We start from the raw sequence: 26,067 nt of genomic DNA on the forward strand, positions 1-26,067 counted from the left end.
AGACACCAGGGAGACATGGATACAGGGTGAACAAAAATATTCAATGGTTCACAATCTTGCGGAAACTCAGGAAAAATGGGTAACACTAAAAAATAATGGATAACAAAGGCATTACAGAGAAAGCATTTGGCTGCAGATCATGAAGTAGTGTCAGTCTGAATGTAATTACTACTTGCCAAGGACACAAGCAGCACAGCAGTTTTAGCCACTGAACAGTATGCCATTGCTCATCATTGCATTACACAGGGACTCGTTGCAATTTTTTTAACAAAAGCATTTTGATAATTTTGGAAAACTTCAATACTTGTATAGTCTGTGACAATCACACGGTCAACATTGATATTGGAAGAGGAGTTCGGTTAATTTTTTTTTCAGTGTTTCTTTGAAAAACACATTGTGCAACTGTTAAGGGACATAACTATCGCAGAGCGACCGTGTAATGAAACTTAGTGAATGAGTAATGTCACCGGGAGAGATCCTTCGGGAAATTGTGATAAAGTGCAGTTTATAGAAATATAAAGTTTTAAAGTGATTTAAAGAAAGGACAAGCTACAACTAGAAACAAAAATAGCCAATTACATGTGTGTGAGAGGAGAACTGACCAAGGTAAACAGGCTAAACAGACTGGAACATGTGTCTGTAAATGGACAGTGGAAATCATTTGAAGGAACAGTGTAAAACACTCAACAGAAGGACATTCCACTGAAACAGTAAAAACCTCAGCAAGAAATCCCCACTGGTCCCGCACACAGGACAAAAGGGACCATACTAGATTATGAGGCTGAGAAGATCCCCAAAAAGTACTTGAAATCCTGAAGTGATAGAGTGTTTTAGGAGTAAATGTTAAATAGATTGCAAAGGGTATGCTAGAAGGAGGAGGGCAGTGGGAAGGGGAGCCATGGTCAGGGTTTATTGACACAATGGGAACAGGGAGAGGTGAAGGTGCTGGAGGTGGTGAGAGTGTTACAGAGAGGGGTCAGGGTCTGAACGGTGTTACAAAGCCAAGATGGATTGCTGCAGCTGGATGTGTTTACAGAGGTAGGGAGGGATAGATGGATTTTTATTTATTCATTCCTGGGATGTGGGTGTCACTGCCTGGGCTAACATTCTTTGACCCAACTGCTAATTACCCAGAGGGTAGCTCAGAGTAAGCCATATTGCTGTGGGTCTGGAGTCAAATGTTGGCCAGACCAGGTTAGAATATTTAATGCCCTTCCTTAAAGGAAGTAAGTGACTTGAGGAGTTCTTCCCACTGATCAACAATGTTTTAATGGTGGCCCCACCAATGCCTTCTACAGATACAACATGACATCCCAACTCTTACTCTTAATGCTCTCCCCAATGAAGGTAACCACCTCAAACGCCTGCTTCACCAGCCTGTCTACCTGTGACACCACATTCAAAGAACTGTCTACCTGGGTCACTGGATCTCTGACTAAAAACACTACCCAGGGCCTGAACATTAACTGTACAAGTCCCACCCTGGTTTGTTTCACCAAAATGGAACACCTCACCTTTATCTAATTAAACTCCATCTGCTATTCTTCAGCCCACTATCCCAGCAGTACTGTCCATCCTGTTGTATCATAGATAACCTTCTCCACTGTCCAGTTTACCACCAATTTCAGTGTCACCCAAACACCTTACTTAGCAGGAAACCAATATTCCCAACCAAACCATTTATCCAAATGACAAACAACAGTGGGCCCACTCCACCGCTGGTCACATGTCTCCAGTCAGAAAAACAACAGGTCTCCCATCACCCTCTGTCTACAACCATCAAGGAAATTTTGTATCCAGTTCACTAGCTCCTCCTGAATGCCATATCCTTTTTCACTGATCTGAGCTTATTACCCAGTTTACCAGACAGAATACAGAACGCAGAACAGTTCAGCCCATGACCCTTCGGCCATGATGCTATGCCAACCTTTTATCCGACTGTAAAATCAAACTAGCCTACATACCCTTCATTTTACTACTATTCATGTGTCTGTTCAAGAGTCTATTAGATGTCCCGAATGTGTCTAATTTTACTAGAACCATTGACAGTCCATCCAACCACCTACCATCTCGATCCTCTTATCCATCTTCCAATCACCTTAAAATTATGCCGCCTTGTAACAGCCATTTATGCCATAGGAGAAAAAGTTTCTCACTATTCCCTCTCTCTGTGTGATTCTCATCATCTTGTTCACCTCTACCCAGGTCGCCCCACCTCCTTCCTCTCTCCCATGAGAAAAGCCTTATCTCCCTCAAACTTTCTCCATAAGAAATGCCCTCCATTCCAGGCAGCATCCTGGTATATCTCCAGTGTACGCTATCTAAAACTTGCACACCCTTCCTGTAAAGATGGGATGAGAACTGAACACAATATTCCAAGTGTGGTCTCACCAGGTCGCTATAAAGATGCAGTAAAACCTCACGGCTCTTGAAATCAATCCCCTTGCTAAGAAAGGCCAACACAACATATGACTTTTTAGCAACCCTATCAATATGCGTGGCGATTTTGAGGGATCTATGGACATGGACGCCATGATCTCTCTGTTCCTCCACAATGCCAAGTATTTTGCCTTTTAACGCTGTATTCTATATTCAGGTTTGACCTTCCAGAATGAATCACTTCACACTTTTCCAGATTGAACTCCATTTGCCACTTCCAGCCCAGCTCGGCGTCCTGTCAATGTCCCATTACAACCTACAACAGCCCTCCACATTACCCACCATTCCACCAACCTTCATGTTATTGGCAAACTTACTAACCCACTCTCCAACATCCACATCCAACTCATTTGCAAAAATCACAGAGAGCAGAGTCCCAGAGCCGATTGATACAGAACCCCACTGGTCACTGAGCTCCAGGCTCAATACTGTCCATCTACTGCCACCCTCTGTCTTCTCTGGGCCATCCAATCCTGTATCCAGACAGACAGATTTCCCTGTATCCCAATCATCCTTCTTTTCTGAATGAGCCATCAACGTATTCTGTCATATCCTCAAAGAATTCAATAAGGTTTTGTGAGGCATGACCTGACCCCTTACAAACCCATACTGACTGTCACTAAATTAACTATGGTTTTCCAAGTAGTCATAATTCCTTTCTTTAGAGTCCTCGCCAATAATCTGCACCACACAAACATCAGACCAAATCTGTAATTTCCAGAATTCTACCTCCGTAATATGGTCCAGACGCTACAAATCTTCTCTCCTCTGCCATGTTCCCCAGAAGGGCACTGGAGGGTGGTGGGGATTACAGAGATAGAGAGGAATATCAGGACAGGAGGATTTTGCAGACAGTAGGAGGTTTCAGTAATTGCGAGGTTTCATGGTGATGAAGGCATTTGAGGAGGGAGGGAGGGAGGATTGTAGGGAAATGAGAGGTTTCACAGTTTAGGTGTTTTGTTAGAGCTGCAAGTGGTTACTGAGTTCGGGAGGTTTAAGCACTGGTGGATATTCCATGAACATGTGGTTTTGATTGCAATGGCAGGAAGAGGATTCAGGAAGCTGGAGAGTATGGGGTCTGAACGAGGTTACACAAATGGGAAGAGTGGTCAGGAGTGGAGGTGTTTACAGAGACAGCAATGGTCTGATCTGGAGCAGAGGACCCAGATTGGGAGGGATGTGGGGACTGGAGGTGGTTTCACAGAGAGGGAGGACCATAGAGCCACAGGAGGTTACAGAAATGTGGAGAGCTGTAGGGCTGACAGGGGTTCATGGAGATGGGAATGTTGGGAGGGATAGAGAAGGTTACAGGGATAAGGATGTTTGTAGGACAGGGCTGGATTACACAGACAGGGACTGTTTTAGTGAGCTGAGCAGATTACAGAGATAAAGAGGTTTGTATCATCTGGTGAAACAAACAGGGATATGGAGGGTCATCGTGACTGAAGATGTTTATAGAGATAGGAAGGCTTAGGTTCTCGGGGTTATTTAGACATGGAGGCTGTGGAATCTGGATTCTTTTTTGAGAGATTGGGTAGCAAGTTTGGTTGGAGACATTTTCACAGATAAGGGAGCATAGCACAAATAGAAGGAAGTTCCTGCAGTAGGGAGGGTTTGAGTGGAGAGTGATGTTTACACAGATGGGGGTAAGAGCTGGAGAAGGTTATGGAGATGAGTAAATGTTTGGAGATACAGGAGAAGCTTACATTGACAGGGTGGGTGATCGTGACGGGAGGATGTTACATTGTTCATGAGTCTTGTAGGAACAAGATCAGGAGAGGCACAGGCATTGGAGTGGGATCTACAGATCGGGAGTGTTGCAGGGACCTAAGAAGATAACACAGATAGAGATGGTGGTAGGGTCTCCACAGACTGATGGCGTTTTAGGGACTGGAAGAGGTTATGTAAGAGCTGCAGGAGCTTATGGAGAGTTGAAGAGTTGGAGCAGTTCACAGAGGAAGGGTTCTCCCACAGGAGTAGGTCACAGATAGTGAGGGTTGTGTGGCCGGAGAAAGTTAAAGAGAGGGGAGTTTTCGGGACTGGTAGATAGTAGACTGACAGGGACAGTTGAAGAGACTGTAGCAAAAATGCATGGAGAAGGTTACACAGATAGGGAGGTGAGTAGGGACTGAAGGTGAATACACAGGCATGGAGGGTTGTATTGTTAGACGGAGCTGAGAGGGATAGGGACTGGTGTACGGATTTACACAGATTGGGAAGGTTGTGTTGTTGGAGAAGGTTACACTGATACAGACAGTGTTAAAGAGTGTTGAATGGACTACAGAGGAGCTCAGAGAGAATGTATTATGGGGAGTGGAGGAGATTACAGACACAGAGATGGCTGTCGATTTGAACAGATCTTCTACAGATCCTCAGTGCTGTAAGGCTGAAGGGAGGTTACAATAATAAGGGTTACCTACACTTAATGACTTTTTTGATATAGAAAAAGTCTCAGAACGGGACTGTCAAAAGGAAGTACAGACAGTCCAGATGAGTTGACAGAGATATAAATGTTTTTGGGGCTTTCAGGATGGGACAGTGATTGGGAGTGATGTAACAAATGGCAATATTTATAGAGAAGGTTCTAAAAGCAGGAGGAGGTGACAGTCATATCGATCGTGGTAAGGACTGGAGAAGCTGACATCGCCAAGGAGTGTTTTAGAAACTGTTGGAGATTACACATATAAGGAGAGTATTGGGGATGAGGCAAGGTTCAAGAGACAGGGATGGTTTACAGGACTGGACAATAACCTGAATAGAATCTTCACACAGTGTGGAAACAGGCCATTCGGCCCAACAAGTCCAAAACAACCTCTCTAAAGAGCATCCTAACCAGACCCATCCCTCTCCCTGTCCAATAAACCCTGCATTCCTCATGGTGAACTCACCTAAACCACACTTGCCTGAATACTACAGTCAATTTATGACGGCCCATCCACGTATCGTGCAAATGTTGGACTGTGGCAGGAAACCAGAGCACCTGGAAGCAACCCACACAGTCTGGGGGAGAACATGCAAAGTCCACACAGACAGTCGGCCAAGGCTGGTATTGAAGCCAGATTCCAGTCACAGTGAGGCTGATTATACAGAGCACTCCAGAGATTGGACAATTTCACAAAGTTCACAAGGGTTTATTAGAACAGGAGGAAAATATATAAAGGAACATTAGAAGCTTACATAGATGGTGTCCATGAGAGGGACTGGAGGAGGTTAACGCAATAGGGAGGGTTGTGCATTCTCTCGACAATTAGAGGTAGGGACGGTTGGGGAGACTGGATGAAGTTAGTCATACTCAGAGTTGTACACACTCTGAGTAATGGCAGATGGAGTTTACTTCTGATCACTGTGAGGTAATGCACTGTGGGAAGTCTCATAACCGAAGGATATACATCATGAAGGGTAGGACCTCCTGGAGAACTGAGTAACACCAGGACCTTGGTGGGCAAGTCCCTGGATGTCTGAAGGTGTCAGCACAGGTTGACAGGGTGGGGAAGGCACCTGAACTGGGAGGAGGGGGACCCACATCCTGATGGGGCAAATTGTTAGAGCTGCTTGAGAGGATATAATCTAATCTGGCAGGGTGTTGCACCTTAAACAGTGATAAGGCCAGAAAGAAGATTGAGGTTGGTGCACAAGTTAAAGACAGCAATTTCAGCAGACAAGGCAGGCAAGACCATAGCAGGAAATGGGGGAGGGGGAACTGATGATTAAACTGCATTTATTTCAATGCAAGGGGCCTGACAGCTAAGGAAGATGAACTCAGGGCATGGATTGGAACATGGGACTGGGATATTATAGTTAGTACAGAAACACAGCTGAGGGAGGGACAGGACTGACAGTTCATTGTTTCAAGGTGGAGATGCAACAGGAAGCATCGAAGGGGAGGCAGGAGAGGACGCGTGGTGGTGGGTTTTCATTGCATGAATCATTACATCAGTACCTAGAGAGGATATTCCTGTGGGATCACGCAGTGACACTATGTTAGTGGAACTGAGAAATAAGAATGGGTCATCACTCTGACACGATTGTCTTACTGACCCCGAATAATCAGTGGCAGACTGAGGAACAAACATATCAGGAGATCTCAAATATCAATCATAATAATAGGGCTGTTATCTTTGGGGTTTTTAAACTTTCCAATCCTAGACTGAGACTGCCAGTGTTCAGTGTTTGCAAGGGAGGAATTTGGTAATTGTCTTCCAGAAAACTCCCAATCAATATGTAAATGGCCTGAAAAGAGAATGGGGCAAAATCTGACCTCCCCTTGGGAAACAAGTTAGGGAAAGGGACTGAGGTGTGAGTGGGAAAGCATTTTGCCAAAGTGACTCAAGTCTATTAGTTTGAAAATAGCGATGGAAAAGGACAGGGCTGGTCCACAGGTTCAAGTTATAAAATGGGGCCAGACTAATCTTGATAATATTAGCCAGGAACTCTCAAAGGGTGACGAGGGAGTCTATTTGCAGGGAAAGGGAAGTCGGGCAAGTGAGAATATTTTAAAAGTGAGATAAGCTGAGCGATCAGCGCCAGCATGTTCCTGTTTGTGTGCAGGTCAATGCTGACAGCATTCGGAAACACTGGCTGTCTATTGAGGGTCTGGTCAAGGAAAAGGGGGCAACATGTCAGGTACAGCCAGATGGATCAAGGGAATCCCTGAGGATCACAGGGACTTTAGGAATACACTTTGGATAGAAATCAGGAATGCAGAAATGGTACATGAAATAGCCTCAGCAGAGAATGAGAAGGAGAATCCAAAAGTGATTGTATAAATAGATTAAGAATAAAAGAGTAACTCTAGACAAAATAGTGTCCATTATAAATCAATGAGACCATTGGTGTGTGGAACCGCAGGATATGGCATGCCTGACTATTGCTCAGTCCATTGAGTGGAGGATTTGGGATGTCATGTTGAGATTGTGCAGACATTTATGAGGCATCTTCTGCACTCCTCTGTCGAGTTCTGGTCGCCCAGTTATAGGGAGGATATTATTAAGCTGCAGGGGGTTCAGCAGAGATTTACCAGGACATTGTTGGATTTGGAAGGCTTGATTTCTGAAAAATGGCTGGATAGGCTGAGTCTTTTTTCACTGAAGCCTGGAGTTTGAGATGTGATGTTGTAAAAGTTTATTTTTTAAAAATGAGGTATAGATCGAGTTGTCTTTTCCGTAGGATGGGGGAGTCTCAACAGGAGGGACCACATTTTTCAGGTCAGAATAGAGAGATGTTCAAAAAAAAAGACATGGGGGCAAATTGTTACACAGAGGGTGTTTTGATTGTGGAATGAACTTCCTGAGGAAGGGTGGACGTGGTTACAATTACAACGTTTAAAAGACAGAGATACTAAACAAATATTTTGCATCAATTTTTACTGTGGAAAAGGATATGGAAGATAAAGAATGTAGGGAAATAGATGGTGACACCTTGCAAAATGTCCATATTACAAAGGAGCAAGTGCTGGATGTCTTGAAATGCATAAAGGTGGATAAATTCCCAGGACCTCATCATGTGTACCCTCAAACCCTGTGGGAGGCTAGAGAAGTGATTACTGGGCCTTTTGTTGAGATATTTTTATCATCGATAGTCACAGGTGAGATGCCGGAAAACTGGAGGTCGGCTAACGTGGTGCCACTGTTTAAGAAGGGTGGTAAGGTCAAGCCAGAGAATTATAGAGCAGTGAGCCTGACGTCGGTTGTGGGCAAGTTGTTGGAGGGAATCCTGAGCGACAGGATGTACATGTATTTGGAAAGGCAAAGACTGATTAGAGATAGAGATTTATGCGTGGGCGATCATGTCTCACAAACTTGATTGAGTTTTTTGAAGAAGTATCAAAGAGGATTGAAGAGGGCTGAGCGGTAGATGTGATCTATATGGACTTCAGTAAGGCATTCGACAAGGTTCCCCATGGGAGACTGATTAGCAAGATTCGATCTCACAGAATACAGGGAGGATTGGTATTTGGATACAGAACTGGCTCAAAGGTAGAAGGCAGAGGGTGGTGATGGAGGTTTGCTTATCAGACTGGGGGTCTGTGACCAGTGGAGTGCCACAAGGATTGGACCTAAGAATGGTGAATAGCCAAGGGTAAGGGAGTCCAAAACTCGAGAGTACAAACGGGACATGAGAGAGCAAAGATTTAAAGAGGGAGCTGAGGGGCAACATTATCCACAGAGGATGGTGCACAGACAGGACGGACTGCCAGGGGAACAGGGGAGAAACAAGAAAAATGACAACATGGAAAAGACATTTGGGCAGGTACATGGAGGGGAGAAGGTTTGAAGAGATAAGGGCCAAACGCAGGCAAATGAGACTCATTCATTATAGGAAACATGGAGAGCATTGATGAGTTGTACCACAGGTTCTGTTTCCGTGCTGTATCACTCTGTATCCAGTTAAAGAAGATTACAGTACTGAAATAAAGTATGTTGTAGACACTGAAGCAATTTCCAGCAATAAGGATGGTAGTCTGGAATGCAGTACATTTCAAATATGTGGAGGACGATCGGGAAGGGAGGGAGTTACAGGGACAGGAACTATTATAGGAGTTAAAACTTACTGAAGACACTGGTGCACAAACCATGCCATAGGCACAAAGTTGCAGAGTCGTGAGTCTTTGCACAGTGATGGAGGGAGAACACAGAACAGAAAGATCCCAGGCAGCATTCCCAACCTCTCGTCGGAGGCCTACTCTCCCCTCTGTTGTCCTGATGCTCACTAAGACAGCGCAGGCCTGGATTGATAACTATGAACTCGCCATGCTGTCTCAGTGCAACGTAAATTAAAGTAGAGGTGGTGATTGAGTCTGGGGTGTGTCTGTACTGTACTGTGCTCCCCATTCAGCACTGTATCTATATCATGTCCTGTTAGCCGATATATGGAGCCATCTCATTGCTCCCTGCTCTGTGCACTCTGATTGATCTTACCTCACTGCAGGATTTATTGAAGACTCCACATCTCCCTGCCCTTTGTCTCTCTGGCTGACCAACCATCTTCAATGAGGTGATGGACGAGACCCCCAGCAATTGGGAGGTCTACTGAGTCAGGAACTTCCTAAATACCTACAGGATACAGAGAAATAGACAGAATAGAAAATTGGACTGATGCAGTGAGGGTTACACATGGAGAATGGAAATGAGCCCCACAGATATCTGGAAAATCCCACTCCATCCCTGGGTTGTGCTGTTGCACTTCTCTGGAGTGGAGTATTCTGTTGGCTCAGGATCTGGAGTAATTGGAAGAGCGGGAGGAGCTGACAGAGGCAGCAATTAGACCCACACAGTGAGGGATACCACATGGAGAGAGACTGAGTGATATCACCAGAGTGCTGCAAGACTACAGGATCACACAATCATGTTGGAAGAATGGGTTTAGCTTCATGTATCAGTGCTCAGGGATGAGCAACCAGTGAGCAGGTGAAGTGATGGCTGAGTGTTATTATTGCTAGAGTATGTATCCAAAACCTCAGCTAATGTTCAGGGGAAGAAGGTTTGAATCCCACCATCAGAAATGGAGGAGTTTGAAATTAATAATTTTAAAAATAGGAATTGACAATCCATAAATAAATATGAAACCGTTGCTGATGTACAAATAAAAAACAAATACTTGTCCTTTAGATAAGGACATCTGCTCATCCTCACTAGGTCGACACGACATCCCCACAGCAAAGTGTTTGACTCTCAATTACCCTCTGAAATGGCCGAGCAAGTTACTTAGCTCGAAGGCAGCTAGGGCTGGGCAAGAAAGGCTAGTCAGCCAGAGACACCCACATCCCATACCTGATTTAATAAATAATCCATGAGGATGGTCCCACTGGAACTGTACCGGAACCAGTGTCCTGGCCAATCATGTCGATAGGTTTGTGGGACAGGGTTTTAAACTGACAAAGAGGATGCTGGCACAGGGTTCAGGAGAAACGAGCTTTCCAAATGCAAAGAGAAAAGGTGAAGTATGGGATCAGCATGGGAATGTGACTGAAGGCAAGCAGGAAGGAACAGGATGGGACAGAGTGTAACTACATCAGGGAATAGGTCTGTGACAGGAAATTGTAGGAAAGAATAAATTATGTTTTTTTGGAATGGATAATGTCTCTTCAATAAGGTAGATTGATTTGTGACAAAGAGATAAAAGAGGTTTAGACACCAGAGAGACGTGGTTACAGGGCGAACAAAAGGTGGGCATAAATATTCAATGGTTCACCACCTTGTGCAAACTCAGGCAAAATGGGTAACACTAACAATAATGGATAAGAAAGGCCTTACAGAGAAAGCATTTGGTCTCAGATCATGAAGTAGAGTCAGTCTGAATGTAAATTCTGGCTACTACTTGCCAAGGACACAAGCAGCAGAACAGTTTTTAGGCCACCGAACAGCATTCCATTGCTCATCACTGCATTAAACAGGAACTCATTGGAATTTTTTTTAACAAAGGCATTGTGATAATTTTGGGGAACTTCAATATTCACATAATCTGGCACACTCATACTGACAACAGTGATGTTGGAAGAGGAGTTCAGAAAATTTTTTTTTCGGTGTTTTTTTTTGAATAACAAATTGTGCAACTGGCTTGGGACATAACAATCTCAGAGCGACCGTTGTGTGATGAAACTTAGTGAATGAGTAATGTCACCTGGAGAGATCCTCGGGGAAATTGTGATAAAGTGCAGTTTAAAGAAATATAAAGTTTTAAAGTGAACCACAGAAAGTATAAGCTACAACTCAAAATAAAAACAGCCAATTACATGTGTTTGAGATGAGAACTGACCATGGCAAAGAGGCGAAACAGACTGAAATATGTGCCTGTAAATGAACAGTTTGAAGGAACAGTGTAAATCACTCAACAAAAGAACATTCCATTGAAACAGACAAAATCTCAGCAAGAAATTCCCACCAGACCCTCACTCAGGACAAGATGGATCATATTAGATTATGAGGCTGAGAAGATCACCAAAAAGTACTGAAAATCCTGAAGTGAGAGAGTGTTTTAGGAGTAAATGTTAATGGATTGCAATGGGTCTGCTCGCAGGAGGAGGGCTGTGGGAAGAGGAATCAGTGTAAGGGTTTAATGTCACAAAAGGAACAGGGAGGGGTGAAGGTGCTGGAGGTGGTGAGAGTGTTACAGAGAGTGGTAAGGGCTGAACGGTGTTACAAAGCCAGTCTGAATTGCTGCAGCTGGAGGTGTTCGCAGAGATAGTGAGGGACATATGTATTTTTATTTATTCATTCATGGGATGTGGGTCTCACTGCTAATTACACAGAGGACAGCTCAGAGTCAGCCATGTTGTAGTGGGTCAGGAGTCACATGTTAGCCAGGCCAAGTTAGAATGTCAGATGTTCTACACAAAAGGAGGTGAGTGAACCAGATGAGTTCTTCCCACTGATCAACAATGCTTTTATGGTGAGCTGACCAATGTCTTGTACAGATACAACATGACGTGCCAACTCCTACTCTCAATGCTCTGCCCAGTGAAGGAAACCATCCCAAACGCCTTCTTCACCAGCCTGTCTATCTGTGACACCACTTTTAAAGAACTGTGTACCTGGGTCACTGGGTCACTGATCGACAACACGACCCAGGGCTCTAACATTAACTGGACAAGTCCCACCCTGGTTTGTTTCACCAAAATGGCACACTTCACATTTATCTAATTAAACTCCATCTGCTATTCTTCAGCCCACTATCTCAGCAGGACTGTTCATCCTGTTGTATCACAGATAACCTTCATCACTGTCCAGTTTACCACCAATTCCAGTGTCACCCAAAAAACTTATTTAACTTACTTAACAATATTCCCATCCAAACCATCTATCCAAATGACAAACAACAGGGGACCCACTCCACCGCTGGTCACATGCCTCTAGTCAGAAAAACAACATGTCTCCCACCACCCTCAGTCTCCTACCATCAAGCCCAATTTTCTGTCCGGTTGACTAGCTCCTCCTGAATGCCATAACCTTTTACACTGATCTGAGCTTATTACCCAGTTTACCATACCCTTCGGCTATGATGATATGCCAATCTTTTATCCGACAGTAAGTTTAAAAAAAAGTGGCAGATAGAGTTTAATTCAGATAAATGCGAGGTGCCGCATTTTGGGAAAGCACCTCTTAGCAGGACTTACACATTTAATGGTAAGGTCCTAGGGAGTGTTGCTGAACCAAGAGACCTTGAGGTTCAGGTTCATAGCACCTTGAAAGTGGAGTCGCAGGTAGATAGGATAATGAAGAAGGTGTTTGGTATGCTTTCGTTTATTGGTCTGAGTGTTGAATACAGGAGTTGGGAGGTCATGTTGAGACTGTACAGCACATTGGTTAGGCCACTGTTGTAATATTGCGTGCAATTTTGGTCTCCTTACTATTGGAAAGATGTTGGGAAACATGAAAGTGTTCAGAAAAGATTTCCAAGTATGTTGCCAGGGTTGGAGGATTTGAGCTATAGGGAGAGGCTGAACTGGCTGGGGCTTTTTTCATTGGAGTGTCGGAGGCTGAGGGGTGACCTTATAGAGGTTTACAAAATTATGAAGGGCATGGATAGGGTAAATAGACAAAGTATTTTCCCTGGGGTTGGGAAGTCCATAGGTTTAGGATAAGAGGTGAAAGATATAAAAGAGACCTAAGGGGCAACTTTTTCACACAGAAGGTGGTACGTGTATGGAATGAGCTGCCAGAAGAAGTGGTGGAGGCTGGTACAATTGCAACATTTAAGAGGTATTTGGATGGGTATATGAATATGAAGGTTTTGGAGAGATTAGGACGAGGTGCTGGCAGGTGGGACTAGATTGGGTTGGGATATGTGGTCGGCATGGACGGGTTGGACTGAAGTGTCTGTTCCCATGTTGTACATCTCTATGACTCTAACTTCCATTCCCTTCATTTTATTATCATCCATGTGCCTATCCAGAAGTATATTAAATGTCCCTCATGCATCTAATTTTACTGCCAACGCTGGCAGTGCATTCCACATACACCACTCTACATGTAACAAACCTACCTCAGAGATCTCCCCTTAACCATCTGCTAATCACCAGAAAATTATACCCCCTTGTAATAGCTATTTATGTCAGGGTAAAAAATCTCTCTCTATTGACCCTATCTATGACTCTCATCACCTTGTTCACCTCTGCCATGTCACCCCTCACCCTTCTTCACTCCAATGAGAAAAGCCTTAGCTCCCTCAACCTTTCTTCATAAGACATGCTCTCCAGTACAGGCAGCATCCTGGTAAATCTCCTCTTTACCTTCTCTAAAGCTTCCACATCCTTCCTGTAATGAGGGGACCAGAACTGAACACAATATTCCAAATGGGGTCTAACCAGGGCTCTATCGAGCTGCAACACTGATTGGCAACTTTGAGGGATCTATGAATCTGTTCGTTCACACTGCCAAGGATCCTACCATTAACCAGGAATTCTGCATTCAACTTCAAGCTTTTAAAATGAATGACTTCACACTTTTCCAGATTGAACTCCATCTGCTACTTCTCAGCATCTTGTGAATGTCCCTTTGCAACCTACAACAGCCCCCCACACTATCAACCACTCCACCTACCTTTGTGTCATTGGGAAACTTACTAACCAACTCTTCCACTCACACATCCAACTTATTCATAAAATCACAAAGAGCAGAGGTCCTGTAACCACTCCCTGCAGAAAACCACTGGGCACTGAGCTCCAGGATGAATGGTTTCTATCATCGCCCTCTGTCTTCTGTGGGCCAGTAATTCTGTATCCAGAAAGACAGGTTTCCCTGTACCCCATGCCTCTGTATTTTCTGAATGAGCCATAAAGGTGTTTCGTCACATTCTCAAAAGATTCAATAAGACTTGTAAGGCATGGCCTACCCCTTACAAAACCATGCTGACTGTCTCTGATCAAACTATGGTTTCCCAAGGAATAATAAATCCTGTCTCCCAGAGTCCTCTCCAATAATTGCACACCACAGACATAAGACTGACAGGTGTGCAAATCCCAGGATCATCCCTATTCCCTTTTCTGAACAAGGGAATAATATTTTCCTGCCTCCAATCATCTGGTCCGACTCCAGTGGACAGTGAGGGTGCAAAGGTCATCACCCAGGTGCGCAGCAATCCATTCCCTCACTTTGTATGGTAACTTTGGACGCATCCATCCATTACAAAATTCTCAGCACATCCTCCTTCTTAACATCCACCTGTTCACGTACATCAGCCTGTTTCAGGCTGTCCTCACAAATGACAAGGTCCCTCTCAGCAGTGAATACTGAGGCATAGTATTCATTAAGGACCTTGCCTACCTCCTGTGACTCCAGGTACAAGTTCCTTCCACTATCCCTGACCGGCCCTATCCTCACTCTGGCCTTGCTCTTGTTGCTCCCATTAAGTGGAGAATACATTACGGTTTTCCTTCATCCTTCCCAACAATGCTTTTTCACGTCCTCTTCTCATTGCCCTAAGTCCATTCCATGGTTCCTTCCTGGTACCTTCAGAGAATCCCTACTGTGTGGAAATGGGCCATTTGGCCCAACACCTCCATACCAACCCTCCAAACAGTAAACAACCCAGCCCCATTCCCCACCCTATTACTCTCCATTTGCCTTGACCTATGCACCACACCTACATATCCGTGAACACTATGGGTAATTTAGCATGGCTGAGTCACATAATCTGCACATCTTTGGACTGTGGTGGGAAACCAGAGCACCTGGAGGAAAAACCACGCAGACATGGGAAGAATGTGCAAACTCCCCACAGACTGTCGCCTGAGGCTGGAATCGAAATGGAGTCCGTGGCGCGATGAGGTTGCAGTGCTAACCACAGAGACATCGTGCCACTCAATGCAACTCTCTGGAGCCCTGTCTGATCCTTGCTTCCTCAACCTTAAGTAAACTTCCTCCTTCCTCTTGACGAGATGCTAAAGTCCATGTGGACAACTTTGACTGCTCTGCCTTCATCTATCTTTGGCCACCTCCTTGAAGAGTCAATCCGGTTTGTGAAACATGGTTTTCCACTCACAAAGCCATGCTGACCATCTCGAATCAGCTATTGCCTTTGTAAATGTAAGGAGCTCCTTTCTCTCAGAATCTCATCCAACAACTTCCCCATCACTGGGCTGTCATTTCCTGGCTTTTCCCTGCAGTCCTTCAGTGATGGAACAGCGTTAGCCAACCTCCAGTCTTCCAGTGCCTCACTGTGTCTGTTGATAGTATAAGTATCTCTGTTAGAGACACTGAAATCTCTTCTCTAGCTTCCATTAATATTCTAGGATTGACCCAATGAACTACTGAGGATTGATCTACCTTTATTTGTTTTAAGATTCCAGCACTTTCTCTTCTCTGGTGAGGATTCTTTCCAAGACATCACTATTTATTTCCCCAAGTTCCCGAGCTTCCCTGTCTTTCTCCACAGTAAATGCTAACAACACTATTTTGTCTAATATCTCACCCACCTCCTGACAGTTAAGGTGCCCTATTCTCTACCAAGTTACTCTTTAGCCTTTAGTGAAACTTGTGTGAAGGTTTCTGAAAATTCAAATAAACCATATCCTCGGTACAGCCGCTCCTACACTGTATCTATTCTGCCATTGATATTCACACCAATAAAAATGAAATCCAACAGGTTAAAACACATTCTCTTTTTATTAAAAGTGTTTCGAAGGGTCCAGTTATTGTTCACTGAGACATACTTTCAAACATATTTCAGCTCCCGACCTACTATCAGGTTAACACGATTTGGTTTCAGACTGGCAGCAGAAAGGGTTATGGGAGTTCATGTTTATCAATCTGACAAAGGTAGCTTACAGGTTCAACAGGTAATAGATGTTTTGGAAATAAGGAGGGTCGTGGGGACTGAAGGACATTATGGAGATAGGGAGTGATGTCGGGCCTGAAAGGGGCCAAAGAGATCTGCAGGGCTGTTGGGTCTGAAGGAGGTTCATGGGGATTGAAGGAGGGTACTCTGAATGGGAGGGTCGTTGGGTCAGGATGAGATTATGGAGATAGGGAGGGTCGTGGGACCTTTTGGAGATTATGGAGTTAGGCAGGTTTGTGGGGAATGATTCGGTGATATGGATAGGAAGAGTCGTGGGGACTGAAGGAGTTTATCGAGATAGGGAGGGCTGTGGGTACTGAAGGAGGTTATATAGATAGTAAGTTTATAGAGAAGCACAGGAAAGAAGACCAGGTATCGGCCATTTGACCAGAGTCGGTCCCACCATTCAATATGATCACGACTGATCATTTAACCCAGGACAATATTCCTGCTTTCACACCTTACTCTGATATTATAGTGACTACTGGCATTTAGTGATACAGGGGGCTGTAGGAACCTGGACAGGGGTGTCGGGGGTGTCTTGCAGAGATAGGGAGGGTTGTGGAAGCTAGGACAGGTGACAGATACAGGGCGGGTTTTAGGAATGGGAGGACTTTACAGGGATTCGGAGGAATGCAGGGATGGGACGTGATAACAATCACAGGGAGGATTTGGGAGTTTGATCTGAGACGGGTACAGCTGAAAACAGAAGTGAGTCAAACATTCAGGACAGGTAGGGACAAGGTAGGACTAATAAATTAAGCTGCATTTATTTCAATGCAAGGGGCCTAACAGGGAAGGCAGATGAACTCAGGGCATGGTTAGGAACATGGGTCTGGGATCTCATTGCAATTACAAAAACATGGCTCAGGGATGGGCAGGACTGGCAGCTTAATGTTCCACGTTACAAATGCTACAGGAAGGATAGAAAGGGAGGCAAGAGAGGAGGGGAGTGGCATTTTTGATAAGGGATAGCATTACAGCTGTGCTGAGGGAGGATATTCCCAGAAATACAACCAGGGAAGTTATTTGGGTGGAACTGAGAAACAAGAAAGGGATGATCAGTTTATTAGGATTGTATTACAGACCCCCCAATAGTCAAAAGGAAATTGTCAAACAAACTTGTAAGGAGATCTCAGCTATCTGTAAGAATAATAGGGTAGGTATGGTAGGGGATTTTCACTTTCCAAACATCGACTGGGACTGCCATAGTGTTAAAGGTTTAGATGAAGAGGAATTTCTTAAGTGTGTACAAGACAATTTTCTGATTCAGTATGTGGATGTACCTACTCGAGAAGGTGCAAAACTTGACCTACTCTTCAGAAATAAGGCAGGGCAGGTGACTGAGGTGTCAGTGGGGGAGCACTTTGGGGACAGCGACCATAATTCTATTTGTTTTAAAATAATGATGGAAAAGGATAGACAAGATCTAAATTTGATGTTCTAAATTGGAGAAAGGCCAATTTTGACGGTATTAAACAAGATCTTTTGAAAGCTGATTGGAGGCAGATGTTTGCAGCGAAAGGGACAGCTGGAAAATGAGAAGACTTCAGAAATGAGACAACAAGAGTCCAGAGAAAGTATATTCCTGTCAGGGTGAAAGGGAAGGCTGGTAATTATTGGGAATTCTGGATGACTAAAGAAATTGAGTGTTTGGTTCAGAAAAAGCAGGAAGCATATGTCAGGTATAGACAGGATAGATCGAGTGAATCCTTAGAAGAGCATAAAGGAAGTAGGAATATACTTAAGAGGGAAATCAGGAGGGCAAAACGTGGACATGAGATAGGTCTGACAAATAGAATTAAGAAGAATGCAAAGGGATTTTACAAATATATTAAGGAAAAAAGGGTAACTAGGGAGAGAATAGGGCCCCACAAAGATCAGTAAGGCGGCCTTTGTGTGGAGCCGCAGAAAATGGGGGAGATACTAAATGAATATTTTGCATCAGTATTTACTGTGGAAATGCATATGGAAGATATAGACTGTAGGGAAATCGATGGTGACATCTTGCAAAACATCCAGATATACAGAGAAGGAAGTGCTGGATGTCTTGAAATGGTAAAAGGTGAATAAACCCCCAGGAACTGATCAGGTGTAGCCGAGAACTCTGTAGGAAGCTAGAGAACTGATTACTGGGCCTCTTGCTGAGAAATTTGTATCATCAATAATCACAGGTGAGGTGCCAGAAGACTGGAGGTTGGCAAACGTGGTGCCACTGTTTAAGAAGGGTGATAAGGTCAAGCTAGGGAATGATAGACCGGTGAGCCTGAACTCAGTGGTGGGCAAGTTGTTGGAGGGAATCCTGAGGGACAAAATGCACATGTATTTGGAAAGGCAAGGACTGATTAGGAATAGTCGACATGGCTTTGTGCGTGGGAAATCATGTCTCATAAACTTGATTGAGTTTTTTGAAGAAGTAACAAAGAATATTGAGGAGAGCAGATGATAGATGTGATCTATATGGACTTCAGTGAGGCATTCGACAAGGTTCCCCATGGGAGGCTGATTAGCAAGGTTAGAACTCATGGAATACAGGGAAAAGTAGCCATTTGGATACAGAACTGGCTCAAAGGGAGAAGACAGAGAGTGGTGGTGGAGGGTTGTTTTTCAGACTGGAGGCCTGTGACCAGTGGAGTGCCACAAGGATCGGTGCTGCGCCCTCTACTGTTTGTTATTTACATTAATGACTTGGATGCGAGCATAAGAGGTACAGTTAATAAGTTTACAGATGACACCAAAATTGGAGGTGTAGTGGACAGTGAAGAGGGTTACAACAGGATCTGGACCAGATGGGCCAATGTGCTAACTGGCAGATGGAGTTTATTTGAGATAAATGCGATGTGCGGCATTTTGGGAATGCAAGTCTTAGCAGGACTTTACCACGTAATGGTAAAGTCCTAGGGAGTATTGCTGACCAAAGAGACCTTGGAGTGCAAGTGCATAGCTCCTTGAAAGTAGAGTCGCAGGTAGATAGGATAGTGAAGGCGGAATTTGGTATGCTTTCCTTTATTGGTCAGAGTATTAAGTACAGGAGATGGGAGGTCATGTTGTGGCTGTACAGCACATTGGTTTGGCCACTGTTGGAATATTGTATGCAATTCTGGTCTCCTTCCTATTGGAAAGATGTTGTGAAACTTGAAAGGGTTCAGAAAAGATTTACAAGGATGTTGCCAGGGTTGGAGGATCTGAGCTACAGGGAGAGGCTGACCAGGCTGGGGTGGTTTTCCCTGGAGCGTCGGAGGCTGAGGGGTGACCTTACAAAGGTTTACAAAATTATGAGGGGCATGGATAGGATAGGATAAATAGACAAAGTCTTTTCCCTGGGGTCAGGGAGTCCAGAACTAGAGGGCACAGGTTTAGGGTGAGAGGGGAAAGATATAAAAGAGACCTAAGGGGCAACATTTTCACGCAGAGGATGGTACGTGTATGGAACGAGCTGCCAGAGGATGTGGTGGAGGATGGTACAATTGCAACATTTAAGAGGCATTTGGATGGGTATATGAATGGGAAGGGTTTGGAGGGATATGGGCCGGGTGCTGGCAGGTGGGACGAGATTGGGTTGGGATATCTGGTCGGCATGGACGGGTTGGACTGAAGGGTCTGTTTCCATACTGTACACGTCTATGACTCTATCACTCATAGAGGTTATAAAAATAAACTGTGTGGTCACGTCTGGAGGAGACTAAAGCTATAAAGGTTTGTAGTTACCGAAGGAAATTACATCAATCGGGACCAGCAGAGTTTACAGAGACTGAGTGCATTTTAGAGACAGGAAGAGTTCATAGTCATCATAAGAAATGCAGAAACTAATTTATGAGAGAAGCAGGGTCACTCTGCACTGTGCCCAGAGACAAGGAGGAGTCTCACAGCTGGAGGAGGTTACTAAGGTACAGAGCTTTTTTGTTGTTGTGACGGGGAAGGTCACAGAGATCATGAAGATAGTAGGAGTTCAAAAAAGTCACAAAGGCAGGGAGGTGTTTCAGGTCTGGAAAGGACTACACTGACCAGGATGGCTTAAGGAACTGAAGAGTTGTTTTTCTTCAGTTAAGGAGAGATGTGACAGAACCCGGGATTAAAGGCAAAGGCAGAAACTTGGAGAGTTTTACTGATATGAGGAGTTTACAGGGATAGGTAGGATTGTAGGGGCTGATAGAGATAGGGGAAGTGGTATCAATGAAACAGACAATGGAGAAACTGACAGACGTAGGGAGGGTTCTGTGGAACAGATGAATTTACAGACAAGATGGTGATAATGAAGCCTGAGAATTTTCTCATGTTCCTTGCCCAGCATTGTTCCAACATCATCCCCTCAGGGTCTGAATTAAAGTCCACTACCTCCTCCCTGTGCTGTTTACTGTGAGTGATCTTACCGGCTGCAGGATTTACTGAAGGCTCCAGATCTCCCTCTCCATCTCTCTCTGGCTGACCAACTGTCTTCAATATGGTGATGGACGATTCAGGAATTGGGAATTCTGCTGAGTCAGGGACATCAAGAATACCTACAGGAGACAGGGAAATAGACATAATGGTAAATTACACTGCTGTAACGAAGGTTACACATGGAGAATGGCACTGAGTCCCACAGAGATATGGAAAATCCCAGTCTCCATCCATGGCCTGTGCAGTTGCTTCCCTCTTGAGTGGAGAATGCTGTTGGCTCAGGATCTGGAGTAGCTGTTCGAGCGAGAGACACTGACAGAGGCAGCAATTAGACCCACACAGTGAGGGATACCACATGGAGAGAGACAGTGATATCAGCAGATTGCAGGAATGTATCAGGATCACACAATGGTACCATCAGAAGTGGTTCTGACCAGTGAGCACTGCTACCAGTACTCAGGGAGGACTGAGCTATTGTATTGGGATAGGTTCCTCTGGTACCAGGATTATGCAGTGTGCGATAAACGGACACAGATGAGGAGGGGGACAGGTCTGAGGTGAATGGAAATTCCCAAGTCCAAAGAGAAAGGTTGAAATATTGGAACACCATGGAGATGTGGATGAAGACCAACAGAAACAGTAAGGGACTGAGTTTATTTAAAATACGACATTGTCAAACAGATTTGTGACAGGAAATTATTGGTTAAAATAAAGTAAATGCCAGTTCCGCCCCTCACAATTCCTTATACACCACAAGTGACATCATTTCCGCCCATCACATCATCGCTGATGTCACACACTCAGTGACTTCCTCGCCCCCCCACTGCCGTGTTTGCCACCACTTCCACCCCCACCAACGCCACTTATCTGCATTCTGCTGACACCACCCCCAGGTCCCACCGTCATCATCCCTGCCCCCAGAACCCTGAGGGGAACCCCACCCCTGCTCATGACTCCATCCCCATCCCCCCGAACACCACACCCACTCCAGTTACAGGCTCCGTCGCCTCCCCCAGCTCCACACCTACGCTTGGTCCCAGCTACCAGTCCTGCCGAGTTTTCACCATTCCCCCGGACCTCCCCCTCACTGAGGACGAATGATCAGTCCTCAGCAAAGGCCTCACCTTTATCCCCCTCCGTCCACACATCAATGAATTTAATACACGCCGTGACATCGAACACTTCTTCCACCACCTCCACCTCAGAGCTTACTTTTACAATGAAGACTCCCGCCTATTTTCTGAGGACCCCTTTGCCACCCTCCATTACACTCCATCCACCTGGACACCCCGCGCTGGCCTATTACCTGCCTTCGATCTCTTCATTTCTAACTTCCACCGAGACATTAACCGCCTCACCCTATCTCCCCCCTCCCCCACTCCAACCTCTCACCCTCACAACGTGCAGCCCTCCACTTCCTCTGCTCCAATACCGACCTCACCATCAAACCAGCAGATAAAGGGGGTGCAGTGGGAGTCTGGTGCACTGACCTCTACCCCGCTGAAGCCATGATGCCAACTCAAAGACACCTCCTCCTACCACCCCCTTCTACCACGACCCACCTCCCATCACCAAACCGTCATCTCCCAGAGCATACAGAACCTCATCACCTCAGGAGGAGATCTCCCACCCACAGCTTCCAACCTCATTGTTCGGGATCCCCCACCGCCCGGTTCTACCTCCTTCCCAAGATCCACAAGCCTGACCACCCTGGCCGACCCATTGTCTCAGCATGCTCCTACCCCACCGAACTCATGTCTACCTACCTCGACATTGTCCTATTCCCCAGTCCAGGAATTACCCACATTCGTTTGAGACACCACTCACACCCTCCACTCATCCAAGACTTCCATTTCCCCGGCCCCCAACACCTCATCTTCACAATGGATATCCAATCCCTCGACACCTCCATCCACCATGACCAGGACCTCCAGGCCCTCCGTTTCTTCACCTCCCGACGTCCACAACAGTACTCTTCCACCGACACTGTCAGTTGTTTGGCTGAACTTGTCCTTACACTTAACAATTTTTCCTTCGAATCCTCCCACTTCCTCCAGACCAAAGGGGTAGCCATGGGCTCCCGTATGGGTCCCAGCTATGCCTGTCTCTTTGTTGGCTATGTAGAACAGTCCATCTTCCGTAGTTACAATGGCACCACTCCCCACGTCTTCCTCCGCAACATTGATGACTGCATTGGCACCACCTTGTGCTCCCTCGAGGAGTTTGAGCAATTCATCAACTTCACCAACACATTCCACCCTGACCTTAAATTTATCTGGACCATCTCTGATACCTGCCTCCCCTTCCTGGACCTCTCAATCCCATATAATGACAACCGACTTGACACCGACATTTTTTACAAACCTACCGACTCCCACAGCTACCTAGTTTACACATCTTCCCACCCTACCGCCTGCAAAATTCCCAACCCCTATTCCCAATTCCTCCGCCTCTGCCGTACCTGCTCCCAGGAGGGCCAGTTCCACCACAGAACACATCAGATAGCCTCCTTCTTTAGAGATCGGAATTTCCCTTCCCACGTGGTAAAAGATGCCCTCCAACGCATCTCGTCCACATCCCGCACCTCCGCCTTCAAACCCCACCCCTCCAACCGTAACAAGGACAGAACGCCCCTGGTGCTCACCTTCCACCCTACCAACCTTCGCATAAACCAAATTATTCGCCGCCATTTCTGCCACCTCCAAAAAGACCCCACCACCAGGGATATATTTCCCTCCCCACCCCTCTCCACTTTCCGCAAAGACCATTCCCTCCATGACTACCTGGTCAGTTCCACACCCCCCAAAAACACACCCTCCCTTCCTGCCACCTTCTCCTGCCACTGCAGGAATTGCAAAACCTGCGCCCACACCTCTCCCCTCACCTCTATCCAAGGCCCTAAAGGAGCCTTCCACATCCATCAAGGTTTTGCCCGCACATCCACTCATATCATTTATTGTATCCATTGCTCCCGATGTGGTCTCCTCTACATTGGGGAGACTGGACACCTCCTAGCAGAGCACTTTAGGGAACATCTCTGGTACACCCGCACCAATCAACCCCACTGCCTTGTGACCCAACATTTCAACTCCCCCTTCCACTCTGCCGAGGACATGCAGGTCCTGCGCTTCCTCCACCACCGGTCCCTCACCACCCGACGCCTGGAGGAAGAACGCCTCACCTTCTGCCTTGGAACACTTCAACCCCAGGGCATCAATGTGGACTTCACCAGTTTCCTCATTTCCCCTTCCCCCATCTCACCCCACCTTCAGCCTTCCAGCTCAGCCCCGCCCCCATGACCTGTCCTAATGGCCTATCTCCCTTCCCACCGATCCACTCCACCCTCCTCTCTGACCTATCACCCCCATCCCCACCCCCGTTCACCCATTGTACTCTTTGCTACCTGCCCCCACCCTCCTCTCTGACCTATCACCCCCATCCCCTCCCCTATTCACCCAATGTACGCTTTGCTACCTTCCCCCATCCTCCACTCTGACCTATCACCTTCTTCCCCACCCCATTCACCTATTGTACTCTATGCTACATTCTCCCCATCCCCACCCCCCTCTCATTTATCTCCCCACTCTGCAGGCTCCCGGCCTCTGTTCCTGATGAAGGGCTTTTGCCCGAAACACCGATTTTCCTGCTCCTCGGATGCTGCCTGACCTGCCGTGCTTTTCCAGCACCACTCTAATCTAGACTCTGGTTTCTTGCATCTGCAGTCCTTGTTTTTACCTTATTGGAGGAAGAGACTACCAAAGTAAGGCATGTAGTAGACACTGAACCAAGTGACAGGGATAGGGATGGTAGTCTGGAATGCAGTACATTTCACATATGTGGAGGGACTATCGGGAAGGGAGAAGGTTACAGCGATAGGATCTGTTATAGGAATTAAAAATTATGAAAGACACTGGACCACAAGACATGCCATAGGTACACTGTTGCAGAGTAGTGAGTTTTAATATAACAGAACTTACATTGGGATGGTGATTGAGCCTGGGGTGTGTGTGTGTACTGTACTCCCCTCCAGCACTGTATCTATGTCATGTTGTGTTAACAGATGTTTGGAGCCCTCTCATTGCTCTTTGCTCTGTGCACTGTGGGTGACCTTACCTCACTACAGGATTTATTGAAGGCTCCAGATCTCCTTTCCCTTTGTCTCTCTCTGGCAGACCAACTGCGTTCAATGAGGTGATGGACGATCCACCCAGCAGCTGGGAAGGCTATTGAGTCAGGACTTTCCTGAATACCTACAGGAGACAGAGAAATAGACAGAATGGGAAATTAAACAGATGCAGTGAGGGTTACACATGGAGAATGGCACTGAGTTCCACAGAGATCTGGAAAATGGAGTGATATTAAGTAATAGTTCCAGGTTGCTGGAAGAGGTCAGGATCACACAATTGTGTGGGAAGAATGGGTTTAGCTTCATGATGCCCTGGTATCAGTGCTCAGGGATGAGCACCCAGTGAGCAGGTGAAGTGATGGCCTAGTGGTATTATTGCGAGAGAATGGATCCAAAACCTCAGCTCATGTTCAGGGGAGGCAGGATTGAATCCCACCATCTGAAAAGGAGACATTTGAAATCAATAATTTTAAAAATAATAATTAACAATCCACAAATAAGTATGAGACCATTACTGATGTACAACAAATCCAAACACTTGTCCTTTAGAGAAGGACATCTGCCCATCCTCACGTGGTCTGCACGACATCCCCACAGCAAAGGGTTTGCCTCTCAATGACCCTCTGAAATGGCCGAGCAAGTTACTCAGTTCAAGGGCTTCTAGGACTGGGCAAGAAAGGCTGGTCATCCAGAGACTCACACATCCCATACCGGATTTTTTAAAAAATCTATGAGGATGGTCCCCCTGGAATTGTTCTGGGATCAGTGTCCTGGCCAATCATGTCGGTAGGTTTATGGACAGGGCATTAAACTGACAGAGAGGATGCAGGTGAAAGGAGCTTTCCAAATCCAAAGGGAAAAGGTGAAGCAATGGAACAGAATGGGAATGTGGCTGAAGACAAGCAGAAAGGAACAGGATGGGACAGAGTTTAACTAAAATCGTACATCAGGAAAAAGATTTGTGACAGAAAATTGTGGAAGAGAGTAGATTATGTTTTTTTTTAATGGACAACGTTGCTGCAATAAGGTCGATGGATTTGTGACACAGAGATAAAAGAGATTTAGACACCAGGGAGAACAAAAATATTCAGTGGTTCGTAATCTTGTGCAAACTCAGGCAAAATGGGCAACGCTAACAATAATGGATAAAAAAAGGCATTACAGAGAAAGCATTTGGCTGCAGATCATGAAGTAGAGTCAGTCTGAATGTAAATTCTGGCTACTACTTGCCAAGGACACAAACAGCAGAACAGTTTTAGCCACTGAACAGCATTCCATTGCTCACCACTGCATTAAACAGGAACTCATTGGAATTTTTAAACAAAGGCATTGTGATAATTTTGGAAAAC

The 26,067-nt window shown here is 45.6% G+C and overlaps 1 long non-coding RNA gene across 2 annotated transcripts in view; it reads right to left on the reverse strand.

The window, feature by feature from the left end:
• The window catches only part of LOC140471883 (uncharacterized), a 68,361-nt gene that overhangs the window by 6,218 nt on the left and 36,076 nt on the right, over window positions 1-26,067 (reverse strand). The window contains exons 2-4 of one of the 2 annotated variants that reach the window (XR_011957236.1): window positions 24,706-24,842; window positions 20,583-20,711; window positions 9,357-9,491 (exon numbers count right to left, since the gene is read on the reverse strand). This is a non-coding gene — a long non-coding RNA (uncharacterized lncRNA). The remainder of the gene's footprint in view (window positions 1-9,356; window positions 9,492-20,582; window positions 20,712-24,705; window positions 24,843-26,067) is intronic. The other variant, XR_011957237.1, reaches the window with a different exon arrangement.

Source organism: Chiloscyllium punctatum, unplaced genomic scaffold (genome assembly GCF_047496795.1).
Source record: "Chiloscyllium punctatum isolate Juve2018m unplaced genomic scaffold, sChiPun1.3 scaffold_187, whole genome shotgun sequence".
In the NCBI taxonomy this organism is placed as follows: Eukaryota; Metazoa; Chordata; class Chondrichthyes; order Orectolobiformes; family Hemiscylliidae; genus Chiloscyllium; species Chiloscyllium punctatum.